Source organism: Pseudorasbora parva, chromosome 4, assembly GCF_024679245.1.
Source record: "Pseudorasbora parva isolate DD20220531a chromosome 4, ASM2467924v1, whole genome shotgun sequence".
NCBI classification, from domain to species: domain Eukaryota; kingdom Metazoa; phylum Chordata; class Actinopteri; order Cypriniformes; family Gobionidae; genus Pseudorasbora; species Pseudorasbora parva.
Window position 1 is genome coordinate 38,339,921 of NC_090175.1, and position 13,711 is coordinate 38,353,631.

A 13,711-nucleotide genomic window follows, 5' to 3' on the forward strand; every position below is an offset into this window, starting at 1 on the left:
GACCTTTTGCTTAGAGCTAGCTCATTCAACCACGTCCTTGGACGGAGGCTGATGCCTTATGGTTCAAAGTCAAGCCTAAGATATAGTCTGTATGCTGCTGTTGGCTTTTAGAGCTCTTCACTGGTGTGCCGTGCGTTTTTCTGCAATTAGATGGCCAAAGCTCTCATTGGCACTGTTGACTTCATGGGCAAAGCATGAGTGGCAGAAGACAATTTATTGATGCTGAAGATGCAGAATCAGTCTTGATGAGTAGACAGCTACTTTTGTTGTGACTTGTGTTAAAAAAACACTTTGTGGAATTCTCTTTTAAATTCATCTTTCATAGTGATATATGGTTATCATTATGATAATTCCAATTGTGCGGTCATCATGGATATAGTCATTGAAAAATCCTCCTTGAAATTCTCACAAAGCCATCTTAAAGGTAGCCCATCAAAGATGACCCAGGTGGGACTTGAACCCACAATCCTCAGCTCCGGAGGCTGATGCCTTATCCATTAGGCCACCGAGCCTTGTTTGGCAAAGTTGGCCGTCAATCTGTAGTATCCCTTGAAGTAGTTTTTGAAGCTCAAATATCTACACTTAAGTATCTCGACAACAGAACACGTTCCGTTATACAGGTGAGCTTCACTAAATTTGTGGTACCCACACAAAACATGGCATACCGGAGAGGCTCGTTGGTCTAGGGGTATGATTCTCGCTTAGGGTGCGAGAGGTCCCGGGTTCAAATCCCGGACGAGCCCAGTCGTTTCATAGCAAGCTGGCTGCGTTGAGCCCACCTCAAAACTGCTGAGGTTTTGAAATAATTACTTTTGTTCATCTGTACTACAACATAGCCCAGATTCAGTCAAAGGTCAAGTGTTTTTTTTTCCTTGTACAGACCATACTCAGAGTCGCTGCCTTCCAGGAAATGCGGCTTCCTAACGGCAAGCGTTTTCTATTAAAATTAGTGCCTGCCCAATCTTTTAGAGGGCAACATTCAGTGACTGTACATGTGTACACACGTAGCTGTTGCTGTTCGCAGTCGGGCTCGTTGGTCTAGGGGTATGATTCTCGCTTAGGGTGCGAGAGGTCCCGGGTTCAAATCCCGGACGAGCCCAGCCGTTTCAAAGCAAGCTGGCTACGCTGAGCTTAGATAAAAACTACTGTGGTTTTGAAATAATTACTGTTGTTCATCTGTACTACAACATATCCCAGATTCAGTCAAAGGTCGTGGTTTTTTTTTCCTTGTACAGGCCATACTCAGAATCGCTGCCTTCCAGGAAATGCGGCTTCCTAACGACAAGTGTTTTCTATTAAAACTAGTGCCTGCCCAATCTTTTAGAGGGCCACATTAAGTGACTGTACATGTGTACACACGTAGCCATAGGTGATTCTGGTCTGGCTCGTTGGTCTAGGGGTATGATTCTCGCTTCGGGTGCGAGAGGTCCCGGGTTCAAATCCCGGACGAGCCCAGCCGTTTCAAAGCAAGCTAACTTCCTCGGCTTCCTAACAACAAACGCTTTCTATTTCAATTATATTCAATTCCCGACTGAGCCCTCTAGCATTTAGAATGAGTTCAAGGGTTTTCTGACACTGTTTCCGATGGTTGCTTTGCTTTAACAACCATTTGATATCAGAACTTTTGCTGCAGACAACATGGTGCTTGATGTCACGTTCTCTAGCATCAGAGGCTGATACTTCGGCCAAATTGAACTTTCTGCAGGGGTTTTGGGATTCAAACCATTTTACATCAGTCATAGTTGAATTAAAACGATGAGCACAGAAATACATGTCCTAGGAGTTTCTTTGTACAGTCATTGACCTTTTGCTTAGAGCTAGCTCATTCAACCACGTCCTTGGACGGAGGCTGATGCCTTATGGTTCAAAGTCAAGCCTAAGATATAGTCTGTATGCTGCTGTTGACTTTTAGAGCCCTTCACTGGTGTGCCGTGCGTTTTTCTGCAATTAGATGGCCAAAGCTCTCATTGGCACTGTTGACTTCATGGGCAAAGCATGAGTGGCAGAAGACAATTTATTGATGCTGAAGATGCAGAATCAGTCTTGATGAGTAGACAGCTACTTTTGTTGTGACTTGAGTTAAAAAAACACTTTGTGGAATTCTCTTTTAAATTCGTCTTTCATAGTGATATATGGTTATCATTATGATAATTCCAATCGTGCGGTCATCATGGATATAGTCATTGAAAAATCCTCCTTGAAATTCTCACAAAGCCATCTTAAAGGTAGCCCATCAAAGATGACCCAGGTGGGACTTGAACCCACAATCCTCAGCTCCGGAGGCTGATGCCTTATCCATTAGGCCATCGGGCCTTGTTTGGCAAAGTTGGCCGTCAATCTGTAGTATCCCTTGAAGTAGTTTTTGAAGCTCAAATATCTACACTTAAGTATCTCGACAACAGAACACGTTCCGTTATACAGGTGAGCTTCACTAAATTTGTGGTACCCACACAAAACATGGTGTATCGGAGAGGCTCGTTGGTCTAGGGGTATGATTCTCGCTTAGGGTGCGAGAGGTCCCGGGTTCAAATCCCGGACGAGCCCAGTCGTTTCATAGCAAGCTGGCTGCGTTGAGCCCACCTCAAAACTGCTGAGGTTTTGAAATAATTACTTTTGTTCATCTGTACTACAACATAGCCCAGATTCAGTCAAAGGTCAAGTGTTTTTTTTTCCTTGTACAGACCATACTCAGAGTCGCTGCCTTCCAGGAAATGCGGCTTCCTAACGGCAAGCGTTTTCTATTAAAATTAGTGCCTGCCCAATCTTTTAGAGGGCAACATTCAGTGACTGTACATGTGTACACACGTAGCTGTTGGTGTTTGCAGTCAGGCTCGTTGGTCTAGGGGTATGATTCTCGCTTAGGGTGCGAGAGGTCCCGGGTTCAAATCCCGGACGAGCCCAGCCGTTTCAAAGCAAGCTGGCTACGTTGAGCTTAGATAAAAACTACTGTGGTTTTGAAATAATTACTGTTGTTCATCTGTACTACAACATATCCAAGATTCAGTCAAAGGTCGTGTTTTTTTTTCCTTGTACAGACGATACTCAGAGTCGCTGCCTTCCAGGAAATGCGGCTTCCTAACGACAAGTGTTTTCTATTAAAACTAGTGCCTGCCCAATCTTTTAGAGGGCCACATTAAGTGACTGTACATGTGTACACACGTAGCCATAGGTGATTCTGGTCTGGCTCGTTGGTCTAGGGGTATGATTCTTGCTTCGGGTGCGAGAGGTCCCGGGTTCAAATCCCGGACAAGCCCAGCCGTTTCAAAGCAAGCTAACTTCCTCGGCTTCCTAACAACAAACGCTTTCTGTTTCAATTATATTCAATTCCCGACTGAGCCCTCTAGCATTTAGAATGAGTTCAAGGGTTTTCTGACACTGTTTCCGATGGTTGCTTTGCTTTAACAACCATTTGATATCAGAACTTTTGCTGCAGACAACATGGTGCTTGATGTCACGTTCTCTAGCATCAGAGGCTCATACTTCGGCCAAATTGAACTTTCTGCAGGGGTTTTGGGATTCAAACCATTTTACATCAGCCATAGTTGAATTAAAACCATGAGCACAGAAATACATGTCCTTGGAGTTTCTTTGTACAGTCATTGACCTTTTGCTTAGAGCTAGTTCATTCAACCACGTCCTTGGACGGAGGCTGATGCCTTATGGTTCAAAGTCAAGCCTAAGATATAGTCTGTATGCTGCTGTTGACTTTTAGAGCCCTTCACTGGTGTGCCGTGCGTTTTTCTGCAATTAGATGGCCAAAGCTCTCATTGGCACTGTTGACTTCATGGGCAAAGCATGAGTGGCAGAAGACAATTTATTGATGCTGAAGATGCAGAATCAGTCTTGATGAGTAGACAGCTACTTTTGTTGTGACTTGTGTTAAAAAAACACTTTGTGGAATTCTCTTTTAAATTCGTCTTTCATAGTGATATATGGTTATCATTATGATAATTCCAATCGTGCGGTCATCATGGATATAGTCATATATCCTCCTTGAAATTCTCACAAAGCCATCTTAAAGGTAGCCCATCAAAGACGACCCAGTTGGGACTTGAACCCACAATCCTCAGCTCCGGAGGCTGATGCCTTATCCATTAGGCCACCTGGCCATGTTTGGCAAAGTTGGCCGTCAATCTGTAGTATCCCTTGAAGTAGTTTTTGAAGCTCAAATATCTACACTTAAGTATCTCGACAACAGAACACGTTCCGTTATACAGGTGAGCTTCACTAAATTTGTGGTACCCACTCAAAACATGGCATACCGGAGATGCTCGTTGGTCTAGGGGTATGATTCTCGCTTAGGGTGCGAGAGGTCCCGGGTTCAAATCCCGGACGAGCCCAGTCGTTTCATAGCAAGCTGGCTGCGTTGAGCCCACCTCAAAACTGCTGAGTTTTTGAAATAATTACTTTTGTTCATCTGTACTACAACATAGCCCAGATTCAGTCAAAGGTCAAGTGTTTTTTTTTCCTTGTACAGACCATACTCAGAGTCGCTGCCTTCCAGGAAATGCGGCTTCCTAACGGCATTTGTTTCTATTAAAATTAGTGCCTGCCCAATCTTTTAGAGGGCAACATTCAGTGACTGTACATGTGTACACACGTAGCTGTTGGTGTTTGCAGTCAAGCTCGTTGGTCTAGGGGTATGATTCTCGCTTAGGGTGCGAGAGGTCCCGGGTTCAAATCCCGGACGAGCCCAGCCGTTTCAAAGCAAGCTGGCTATGTTGAGCTTAGATAAAAACTACTGTGGTTTTGAAATAATTACTGTTGTTCATATGTACTACAACATATCCAAGATTCAGTCAAAGGTCGTGTTTTTTTTTCCTTGTACAGGCGATACTCAGAGTCGCTGCCTTCCAGGAAATGCGGCTTCCTAACGACAAGTGTTTTCTATTAAAACTAGTGCCTGCCCAATCTTTTAGAGGGCCACATTAAGTGACTGTACATGTGTACACACGTAGCCATAGGTGATTCTGGTCTGGCTCGTTGGTCTAGGGGTATGATTCTTGCTTCGGGTGCGAGAGGTCCCGGGTTCAAATCCCGGACAAGCCCAGCCGTTTCAAAGCAAGCTAACTTCCTCGGCTTCCTAACAACAAACGCTTTCTGTTTCAATTATATTCAATTCCCGACTGAGCCCTCTAGCATTTAGAATGAGTTCAAGGGTTTTCTGACACTGTTTCCGATGGTTGCTTTGCTTTAACAACCATTTGATATCAGAACTTTTGCTGCAGACAACATGGTGCTTGATGTCACGTTCTCTAGCATCAGAGGCTCATACTTCGGCCAAATTGAACTTTCTGCAGGGGTTTTGGGATTCAAACCATTTTACATCAGCCATAGTTGAATTAAAACCATGAGCACAGAAATACATGTCCTTGGAGTTTCTTTGTACAGTCATTGACCTTTTGCTTAGAGCTAGTTCATTCAACCACGTCCTTGGACGGAGGCTGATGCCTTATGGTTCAAAGTCAAGCCTAAGATATAGTCTGTATGCTGCTGTTGACTTTTAGAGCCCTTCACTGGTGTGCCGTGCGTTTTTCTGCAATTAGATGGCCAAAGCTCTCATTGGCACTGTTGACTTCATGGGCAAAGCATGAGTGGCAGAAGACAATTTATTGATGCTGAAGATGCAGAATCAGTCTTGATGAGTAGACAGCTACTTTTGTTGTGACTTGTGTTAAAAAAACACTTTGTGGAATTCTCTTTTAAATTCGTCTTTCATAGTGATATATGGTTATCATTATGATAATTCCAATCGTGCGGTCATCATGGATATAGTCATATATCCTCCTTGAAATTCTCACAAAGCCATCTTAAAGGTAGCCCATCAAAGACGACCCAGTTGGGACTTGAACCCACAATCCTCAGCTCCGGAGGCTGATGCCTTATCCATTAGGCCACCTGGCCATGTTTGGCAAAGTTGGCCGTCAATCTGTAGTATCCCTTGAAGTAGTTTTTGAAGCTCAAATATCTACACTTAAGTATCTCGACAACAGAACACGTTCCGTTATACAGGTGAGCTTCACTAAATTTGTGGTACCCACACAAAACATGGCATACCGGAGATGCTCGTTGGTCTAGGGGTATGATTCTCGCTTAGGGTGCGAGAGGTCCCGGGTTCAAATCCCGGACGAGCCCAGTCGTTTCATAGCAAGCTGGCTGCGTTGAGCCCACCTCAAAACTGCTGAGTTTTTGAAATAATTACTGTTGTTCATCTGTACTACAACATAGCCCAGATTCAGTCAAAGGTCAAGTGTTTTTTTTTCCTTGTACAGACCATACTCAGAGTCGCTGCCTTCCAGGAAATGCGGCTTCCTAACGGCATTTGTTTCTATTAAAATTAGTGCCTGCCCAATCTTTTAGAGGGCAACATTCAGTGACTGTACATGTGTTCACACGTAGCTGTTGGTGTTCGCAGTCAGGCTCGTTGGTCTAGGGGTATGATTCTCGCTTAGGGTGCGAGAGGTCCCGGGTTCAAATCCCGGACGAGCCCAGCCGTTTCAAAGCAAGCTGGCTACGTTGAGCTTAGATAAAAACTACTGTGGTTTTGAAATAATTACTGTTGTTCATCTGTACTACAACATATCCCAGATTCAGTCAAAGGTCGTGTTTTTTTTTTCCTTGTGCAGGCCATACTCAGAGTTGCTGCCTTCCAGGAAATGCGGCTTCCTAACGACAAGTGTTTTCTATTAAAACTAGTGCCTGCCCAATCTTTTAGAGGGCCACATTAAGTGACTGTACATGTGTACACACGTAGCCATAGGTGATTCTGGTCTGGCTCGTTGGTCTAGGGGTATGATTCTCGCTTCGGGTGCGAGAGGTCCTGGGTTCAAATCCCGGACGAGCCCAGCTGTTTCAAAGCAAGCTAACTTCCTCGGCTTCCCAACAACAAAAGCTTTCTATTTCAATTATATTCAATTCCTGAGCCCTCTAGCATTTAGAATGAGTTCAAGGGTTTTCTGACACTGTTTCCGATGGTTGCTTTGCTTTAACAACCATTTGATATCAGAACTTTTGCTGCAGACAACATGGTGCTTGATGTCACGTTCTCTAGCATCAGAGGCTGATACTTCGGCCAAATTGAACTTTCTGCAGGGGTTTTGGGATTCAAACCATTTTACATCAGTCATAGTTTAATTAAAACGATGAGCACAGAAATACATGTCCTTGGAGTTTCTTTGTACAGTCATTGACCTTTTGCTTAGAGCTAGCTCATTCAACCACGTCCTTGGACGGAGGCTGATGCCTTATGGTTCAAAGTCAAGCCTAAGATATAGTCTGTATGCTGCTGTTGACTTTTAGAGCCCTTCACTGGTGTGCCGTGCGTTTTTCTGCAATTAGATGGCCAAAGCTCTCATTGGCACTGTTGACTTCATGGGCAAAGCATGAGTGGCAGAAGACAATTTATTGATGCTGAAGATGCAGAATCAGTCTTGATGAGTAGACAGCTACTTTTGTTGTGACTTGTGTTAAAAAAACACTTTGTGGAATTCTCTTTTAAATTCGTCTTTCATAGTGGTATATGGTTATCATTATGATAATTCCAATTGTGCGGTCATCATGGATATAGTCATATATCCTCCTTGAAATTCTCACAAAGCCATCTTAAAGGTAGCCCATCAAAGACGACCCAGGTGGGACTTGAACCCACAATCCTCAGCTCCGGAGGCTGATGCCTTATCCATTAGGCCATCGGGCCATGTTTGGCAAAGTTGGCCGTCAATCTGTAGTATCCCTTGAAGTAGTTTTTGAAGCTCAAATATCTACATTTAAGTATCTCGACAACAGAACACGTTCCGTTATACAGGTGAGCTTCACTAAATTTGTGGTACCCACACAAAACATGGCATACCGGAGATGCTCGTTGGTCTAGGGGTATGATTCTCGCTTAGGGTGCGAGAGGTCCCGGGTTCAAATCCCGGACGAGCCCAGTCGTTTCATAGCAAGCTGGCTGCGTTGAGCCCACCTCAAAACTGCTGAGTTTTTGAAATAATTACTTTTGTTCATCTGTACTACAACATAGCCCAGATTCAGTCAAAGGTCAAGTGTTTTTTTTTCCTTGTACAGACCATACTCAGAGTCGCTGCCTTCCAGGAAATGCGGCTTCCTAACGGCAAGCGTTTTCTATTAAAATTAGTGCCTGCCCAATCTTTTAGAGGGCAACATTCAGTGACTGTACATGTGTACACACGTAGCTGTTGGTGTTCGCAGTCAGGCTCGTTGGTCTAGGGGTATGATTCTCGCTTAGGGTGCGAGAGGTCCCGGGTTCAAATCCCGGACGAGCCCAGCCGTTTCAAAGCAAGCTGGCTACGTTGAGCTTAGATAAAAACTACTGTGGTTTTGAAATAATTACTGTTGTTCATCTGTACTACAACATATCCCAGATTCAGTCAAAGGTCGTGTTTTTTTTTTCCTTGTGCAGGCCATACTCAGAGTTGCTGCCTTCCAGGAAATGCGGCTTCCTAACGACAAGTGTTTTCTATTAAAACTAGTGCCTGCCCAATCTTTTAGAGGGCCACATTAAGTGACTGTACATGTGTACACACGTAGCCATAGGTGATTCTGGTCTGGCTCGTTGGTCTAGAGGTATGATTCTCGCTTCGGGTGCGAGAGGTCCTGGGTTCAAATCCTGGACGAGCCAAGCTGTTTCAAAGCAAGCTAACTTCCTCGGCTTCCCAACAACAAAAGCTTTCTATTTCAATTATATTCAATTCCTGAGCCCTCTAGCATTTAGAATGAGTTCAAGGGTTTTCTGACACTGTTTCCGATGGTTGCTTTGCTTTAACAACCATTTGATATCAGAACTTTTGCTGCAGACAACATGGTGCTTGATGTCACGTTCTCTAGCATCAGAGGCTGATACTTCGGCCAAATTGAACTTTCTGCAGGGGTTTTGGGATTCAAACCATTTTACATCAGTCATAGTTTAATTAAAACGATGAGCACAGAAATACATGTCCTTGGAGTTTCTTTGTACAGTCATTGACCTTTTGCTTAGAGCTAGCTCATTCAACCACGTCCTTGGACGGAGGCTGATGCCTTATGGTTCAAAGTCAAGCCTAAGATATAGTCTGTATGCTGCTGTTGACTTTTAGAGCCCTTCACTGGTGTGCCGTGCGTTTTTCTGCAATTAGATGGCCAAAGCTCTCATTGGCACTGTTGACTTCATGGGCAAAGCATGAGTGGCAGAAGACAATTTATTGATGCTGAAGATGCAGAATCAGTCTTGATGAGTAGACAGCTACTTTTGTTGTGACTTTTTTAAAAAAAAACACTTTGTGGAATTCTCTTTTAAATTCGTCTTTCATAGTGGTATATGGTTATCATTATGATAATTCCAATTGTGCGGTCATCATGGATATAGTCATTGAAAAATCCTCCTTGAAATTCTCACAAAGCCATCTTAAAGCTAGCCCATCAAAGACGACCCAGGTGGGACTTGAACCAACAATCCTCAGCTCCGGAGGCTGATGCCTTATCCATTAGGCCACCGGGCCTTGTTTGGCAAAGTTGGCCGTCAATCTGTAGTATCCCTTGAAGTAGTTTTTGAAGCTCAAATATCTACACTTAAGTATCTCGACAACAGAACACGTTCCGTTATACAGGTGAGCTTCACTAAATTTGTGGTACCCAGACAAAACATGGCATACCGGAGAGGCTCGTTGGTCTAGGGGTATGATTCTCGCTTAGGGTGCGAGAGGTCCCGGGTTCAAATCCCGGACGAGCCCAGTCGTTTCATAGCAAGCTGGCTACGTTGAGCCCACCTCAAAACTGCTGAGGTTTTGAAATAATTACTTTTGTTCATCTGTACTACAACATAGCCCAGATTCAGTCAAAGGTCAAGTGTTTTTTTTTCCTTGTACAGACCATACTCAGAGTCGCTGCCTTCCAGGAAATGCGGCTTCCTAACGGCAAGCGTTTTCTATTAAAATTAGTGCCTGCCCAATCTTTTAGAGGGCAACATTCAGTGACTGTACATGTGTACACACGTAGCTGTTGGTGTTTGCAGTCAGGCTCGTTGGTCTAGGGGTATGATTCTCGCTTAGGGTGCGAGAGGTCCCGGGTTCAAATCCCGGACGAGCCCAGCCGTTTCAAAGCACGCTGACTACGTTGAGCTTAGATAAAAACTACTGTGGTTTTGAAATAATTACTGTTGTTCATATGTACTACAACATATCCAAGATTCAGTCAAAGGTCGTGTTTTTTTTTCCTTGTACAGGCGATACTCAGAGTCGCTGCCTTCCAGGAAATGCGGCTTCCTAACGACAAGTGTTTTCTATTAAAACTAGTGCCTGCCCAATCTTTTAGAGGGCCACATTAAGTGACTGTACATGTGTACACACGTAGCCATAGGTGATTCTGGTCTGGCTCGTTGGTCTAGGGGTATGATTCTTGCTTCGGGTGCGAGAGGTCCCGGGTTCAAATCCCGGACAAGCCCAGCCGTTTCAAAGCAAGCTAACTTCCTCGGCTTCCTAACAACAAACCCTTTCTTTTTCAATTATATTCAATTCCCGACTGAGCCCTCTAGCATTTAGAATGAGTTCAAGGGTTTTCTGACACTGTTTCCGATGGTTGCTTTGCTTTAACAACCATTTGATATCAGAAGTTTTGCTGCAGACAACATGGTGCTTGATGTCACGTTCTCTAGCATCAGAGGCTCATACTTCGGCCAAATTGAACTTTCTGCAGGGGTTTTGGGATTCAAACCATTTTACATCAGTCATAGTTGAATTAAAACGATGAGCACAGAAATACATGTCCTTGGAGTTTCTTTGTACAGTCATTGACCTTTTGCTTAGAGCTAGCTCATTCAACCACGTCCTTGGACGGAGGCTGATGCCTTATGGTTCAAAGTCAAGCCTAAGATATAGTCTGTATGCTGCTGTTGACTTTTAGAGCCCTTCACTGGTGTGCCGTGCATTTTTCTGCAATTAGATGGCCAAAGCTCTCATTGGCACTGTTGACTTCATGGGCAAAGCATGAGTGGCAGAAGACAATTTATTGATGCTGAAGATGCAGAATCAGTCTTGATGAGTAGACAGCTACTTTTGTTGTGACTTGTGTTAAAAAAACACTTTGTGGAATTCTCTTTTAAATTCGTCTTTCATAGTGATATATGGTTATCATTATGATAATTCCAATCGTGCGGTCATCATGGATATAGTCATATATCCTCCTTGAAATTCTCACAAAGCCATCTTAAAGGTAGCCCATCAAAGACGACCCAGGTGGGACTTGAACCCCCAATCCTCAGCTCCGGAGGCTGATGCCTTATCCATTAGGCCACCGGGCCTTGTTTGGCAAAGTTGGCCGTCAATCTGTAGTATCCCTTGAAGTAGTTTTTGAAGCTCAAATATCTACACTTAAGTATCTCGACAACAGAACACGTTCCGTTATACAGGTGAGCTTCACTAAATTTGTGGTACCCACACAAAACATGGCATACCGGAGAGGCTCGTTGGTCTAGGGGTATGATTCTCGCTTAGGGTGCGAGAGGTCCCGGGTTCAAATCCCGGACAAGCCCAGTCGTTTCATAGCAAGCTGGCTGCGTTGAGCCCACCTCAAAACTGCTGAGTTTTTGAAATAATTACTTTTGTTCATCTGTACTACAACATAGCCCAGATTCAGTCAAAGGTCAAGTGTTTTTTTTTCCTTGTACGGACCATACTCAGAGTCGCTGCCTTCCAGGAAATGCGGCTTCCTAACGGCAAGCGTTTTCTATTAAAATTAGTGCCTGCCCAATCTTTTAGAGGGCAACATTCAGTGACTGTACATGTGTACACACGTAGCTGTTGGTGTTCGCAGTCAGGCTCGTTGGTCTAGGGGTATGATTCTCGCTTAGGGTGCGAGAGGTCCCGGGTTCAAATCCCGGACGAGCCCAGCCGTTTCAAAGCAAGCTGGCTACGTTGAGCTTAGATAAAAACTACTGTGGTTTTGAAATAATTACTGTTGTTCATCTGTACTACAACATATCCCAGATTCCGTCAAAGGTCGTGTTTTTTTCTTCCTTGTGCAGGCCATACTCAGAGTCGCTGCCTTCCAGGAAATGCGGCTTCCTAACGGCAAGTGTTTTCTATTAAAACTAGTGCCTGCCCAATCTTTTAGAGGGCCACATTAAGTGACTGTACATGTGTACACACGTAGCCATAGGCTATTCTGGTCTGGCTCGTTGGTCTAGGGGTATGATTCTCGCTTCGGTTGCGAGAGGTCCCGGGTTCAAATCCCGGACGAGCCCAGCTGTTTCAAAGCAAGCTAAATTCCTCAGCTTCCTAACAACAAACGCTTTCTATTTCAATTATATTCAATTCCCGACTGAGCCCTCTAGCATTTAGAATGAGTTCAAGGGTTTTCTGACACTGTTTCCGATGGTTGCTTTGCTTTAACAACCATTTGATATCAGAACTTTTGCTGCAGACAACATGGTGCTTGATGTCACGTTCTCTAGCATCAGAGGCTGATACTTCGGCCAAATTGAACTTTCTGCAGGGGTTTTGGGATTCAAACCATTTTACATCAGTCATAGTTGAATTAAAACCATGAGCACAGAAATACATGTCCTTGGAGTTTCTTTGTACAGTCATTGACCTTTTGCTTAGAGCTAGCTCATTCAACCACGTCCTTGGACGGAGGCTGATGCCTTATGGTTCAAAGTCAAGCCTAAGATATAGTCTGTATGCTGCTGTTGACTTTTAGAGCCCTTCACTGGTGTGTCGTGTGTTTTTCTGCAATTAGATGGCCAAAGCTCTCATTGGCACTGTTGACTTCATGGGCAAAGCATGAGTGGCAGAAGACAATTTATTGATGCTGAAGATGCAGAATCAGTCTTGATGAGTAGACAGCTACTTTTGTTGTGACTTGTGTTAAAAAAACACTTTGTGGAATTCTCTTTTAAATTCTTCTTTCATAGTGATATATGGTTATCATTATGATAATTCCAATCGTGAGGTCATCATGGATATAGTCATTGAAAAATCCTCCTTGAAATTCTCACAAAGCCATCTTAAAGGTAGCCCATCAAAGACGACCCAGGTGGGACTTGAACCCACAATCCTCAGCTCCGGATGCTAAATCCTTATCCATTAGGCCACCGGGCCTTGTTTGGCAAAGTTGGCCGTCAATCTGTAGTATCCCTTGAAGTAGTTTTTGAAGCTCAAATATCTGCACTTAAGTATCTCGACAACAGAACACGTTCCGTTATACAGGTGAGCTTCACTAAATTTGTGGTACCCACACAAAACATGGCATACCGGAGAGGCTCGGTGGTCTAGGGGTATGATTCTCGCTTAGGGTGCGAGAGATCCAGGGTTCAAATCCCGGACGAGCCCAGTCGTTTCATAGCAAGCTGGCTGCGTTGAGCCCACCTCAAAACTGCTGAGGTTTTGAAATAATTACTTTTGTTCATTTGTACTACAACATAGCCCAGATTCAGTCAAAGGTCAAGTGTTTTTTTTTTCCTTGTACAGACCATACTCAGAGTCGCTGCCTTCCAGGAAATGCGGCTTCCTAACGGCAAGCGTTTTCTATTAAAATTAGTGCCTGCCCAATCTTTTAGAGGGCAACATTCAGTGACTGTACATGTGTACACACGTAGCTGTTGGTGTTCGCAGACAGGCTCGTTGGTCTAGGGGTATGATTCTCGCTTAGGGTGCGAGAGGTCCCGGGTTCAAATCCCGGACGAGCCCAGCCGTTTCAAAGCCAGCTGGCTACGTTAAGC

The 13,711-nt window shown here is 44.2% G+C and overlaps 27 non-coding genes across 27 annotated transcripts; 22 read left to right on the plus strand and 5 right to left on the minus strand.

The window, feature by feature from the left end:
- Positions 1 to 439: 439 nt before the first annotated feature.
- Positions 440 to 512, minus strand: trnar-ccg (transfer RNA arginine (anticodon CCG)). Its single transcript has one exon. It is a non-coding gene; the product is annotated as a tRNA-Arg (tRNA).
- Positions 513 to 671: 159 nt separating this feature from the next.
- On the plus strand, positions 672 to 743 carry trnap-agg (transfer RNA proline (anticodon AGG)). The gene has a single exon. It is a non-coding gene; the product is annotated as a tRNA-Pro (tRNA).
- Positions 744 to 1,027: 284 nt separating this feature from the next.
- trnap-agg (transfer RNA proline (anticodon AGG)) lies at positions 1,028 to 1,099 on the plus strand. Its single transcript has one exon. It is a non-coding gene; the product is annotated as a tRNA-Pro (tRNA).
- Positions 1,100 to 1,382: 283 nt separating this feature from the next.
- On the plus strand, positions 1,383 to 1,454 carry trnap-cgg (transfer RNA proline (anticodon CGG)). Its single transcript has one exon. It is a non-coding gene; the product is annotated as a tRNA-Pro (tRNA).
- A 786-nt stretch (positions 1,455 to 2,240) lies between these two features.
- trnar-ccg (transfer RNA arginine (anticodon CCG)) lies at positions 2,241 to 2,313 on the minus strand. The gene has a single exon. It is a non-coding gene; the product is annotated as a tRNA-Arg (tRNA).
- Positions 2,314 to 2,472: 159 nt separating this feature from the next.
- Positions 2,473 to 2,544, plus strand: trnap-agg (transfer RNA proline (anticodon AGG)). The gene has a single exon. It is a non-coding gene; the product is annotated as a tRNA-Pro (tRNA).
- A 284-nt stretch (positions 2,545 to 2,828) lies between these two features.
- trnap-agg (transfer RNA proline (anticodon AGG)) lies at positions 2,829 to 2,900 on the plus strand. The gene has a single exon. It is a non-coding gene; the product is annotated as a tRNA-Pro (tRNA).
- A 282-nt stretch (positions 2,901 to 3,182) lies between these two features.
- Positions 3,183 to 3,254, plus strand: trnap-cgg (transfer RNA proline (anticodon CGG)). The gene has a single exon. It is a non-coding gene; the product is annotated as a tRNA-Pro (tRNA).
- A 1,014-nt stretch (positions 3,255 to 4,268) lies between these two features.
- trnap-agg (transfer RNA proline (anticodon AGG)) lies at positions 4,269 to 4,342 on the plus strand. The gene has a single exon. It is a non-coding gene; the product is annotated as a tRNA-Pro (tRNA).
- Positions 4,343 to 4,623: 281 nt separating this feature from the next.
- trnap-agg (transfer RNA proline (anticodon AGG)) lies at positions 4,624 to 4,695 on the plus strand. Its single transcript has one exon. It is a non-coding gene; the product is annotated as a tRNA-Pro (tRNA).
- A 282-nt stretch (positions 4,696 to 4,977) lies between these two features.
- trnap-cgg (transfer RNA proline (anticodon CGG)) lies at positions 4,978 to 5,049 on the plus strand. The gene has a single exon. It is a non-coding gene; the product is annotated as a tRNA-Pro (tRNA).
- A 1,014-nt stretch (positions 5,050 to 6,063) lies between these two features.
- trnap-agg (transfer RNA proline (anticodon AGG)) lies at positions 6,064 to 6,137 on the plus strand. The gene has a single exon. It is a non-coding gene; the product is annotated as a tRNA-Pro (tRNA).
- A 281-nt stretch (positions 6,138 to 6,418) lies between these two features.
- On the plus strand, positions 6,419 to 6,490 carry trnap-agg (transfer RNA proline (anticodon AGG)). Its single transcript has one exon. It is a non-coding gene; the product is annotated as a tRNA-Pro (tRNA).
- A 283-nt stretch (positions 6,491 to 6,773) lies between these two features.
- trnap-cgg (transfer RNA proline (anticodon CGG)) lies at positions 6,774 to 6,845 on the plus strand. The gene has a single exon. It is a non-coding gene; the product is annotated as a tRNA-Pro (tRNA).
- A 778-nt stretch (positions 6,846 to 7,623) lies between these two features.
- Positions 7,624 to 7,696, minus strand: trnar-ccg (transfer RNA arginine (anticodon CCG)). The gene has a single exon. It is a non-coding gene; the product is annotated as a tRNA-Arg (tRNA).
- A 159-nt stretch (positions 7,697 to 7,855) lies between these two features.
- On the plus strand, positions 7,856 to 7,929 carry trnap-agg (transfer RNA proline (anticodon AGG)). Its single transcript has one exon. It is a non-coding gene; the product is annotated as a tRNA-Pro (tRNA).
- Positions 7,930 to 8,211: 282 nt separating this feature from the next.
- trnap-agg (transfer RNA proline (anticodon AGG)) lies at positions 8,212 to 8,283 on the plus strand. The gene has a single exon. It is a non-coding gene; the product is annotated as a tRNA-Pro (tRNA).
- A 283-nt stretch (positions 8,284 to 8,566) lies between these two features.
- trnap-cgg (transfer RNA proline (anticodon CGG)) lies at positions 8,567 to 8,638 on the plus strand. Its single transcript has one exon. It is a non-coding gene; the product is annotated as a tRNA-Pro (tRNA).
- A 783-nt stretch (positions 8,639 to 9,421) lies between these two features.
- On the minus strand, positions 9,422 to 9,494 carry trnar-ccg (transfer RNA arginine (anticodon CCG)). The gene has a single exon. It is a non-coding gene; the product is annotated as a tRNA-Arg (tRNA).
- Positions 9,495 to 9,653: 159 nt separating this feature from the next.
- On the plus strand, positions 9,654 to 9,725 carry trnap-agg (transfer RNA proline (anticodon AGG)). The gene has a single exon. It is a non-coding gene; the product is annotated as a tRNA-Pro (tRNA).
- Positions 9,726 to 10,009: 284 nt separating this feature from the next.
- On the plus strand, positions 10,010 to 10,081 carry trnap-agg (transfer RNA proline (anticodon AGG)). Its single transcript has one exon. It is a non-coding gene; the product is annotated as a tRNA-Pro (tRNA).
- A 282-nt stretch (positions 10,082 to 10,363) lies between these two features.
- On the plus strand, positions 10,364 to 10,435 carry trnap-cgg (transfer RNA proline (anticodon CGG)). The gene has a single exon. It is a non-coding gene; the product is annotated as a tRNA-Pro (tRNA).
- A 782-nt stretch (positions 10,436 to 11,217) lies between these two features.
- Positions 11,218 to 11,290, minus strand: trnar-ccg (transfer RNA arginine (anticodon CCG)). Its single transcript has one exon. It is a non-coding gene; the product is annotated as a tRNA-Arg (tRNA).
- Positions 11,291 to 11,449: 159 nt separating this feature from the next.
- trnap-agg (transfer RNA proline (anticodon AGG)) lies at positions 11,450 to 11,521 on the plus strand. The gene has a single exon. It is a non-coding gene; the product is annotated as a tRNA-Pro (tRNA).
- A 284-nt stretch (positions 11,522 to 11,805) lies between these two features.
- trnap-agg (transfer RNA proline (anticodon AGG)) lies at positions 11,806 to 11,877 on the plus strand. Its single transcript has one exon. It is a non-coding gene; the product is annotated as a tRNA-Pro (tRNA).
- Positions 11,878 to 12,160: 283 nt separating this feature from the next.
- On the plus strand, positions 12,161 to 12,232 carry trnap-cgg (transfer RNA proline (anticodon CGG)). The gene has a single exon. It is a non-coding gene; the product is annotated as a tRNA-Pro (tRNA).
- A 1,375-nt stretch (positions 12,233 to 13,607) lies between these two features.
- trnap-agg (transfer RNA proline (anticodon AGG)) lies at positions 13,608 to 13,679 on the plus strand. The gene has a single exon. It is a non-coding gene; the product is annotated as a tRNA-Pro (tRNA).
- Positions 13,680 to 13,711: the final 32 nt, after the last annotated feature.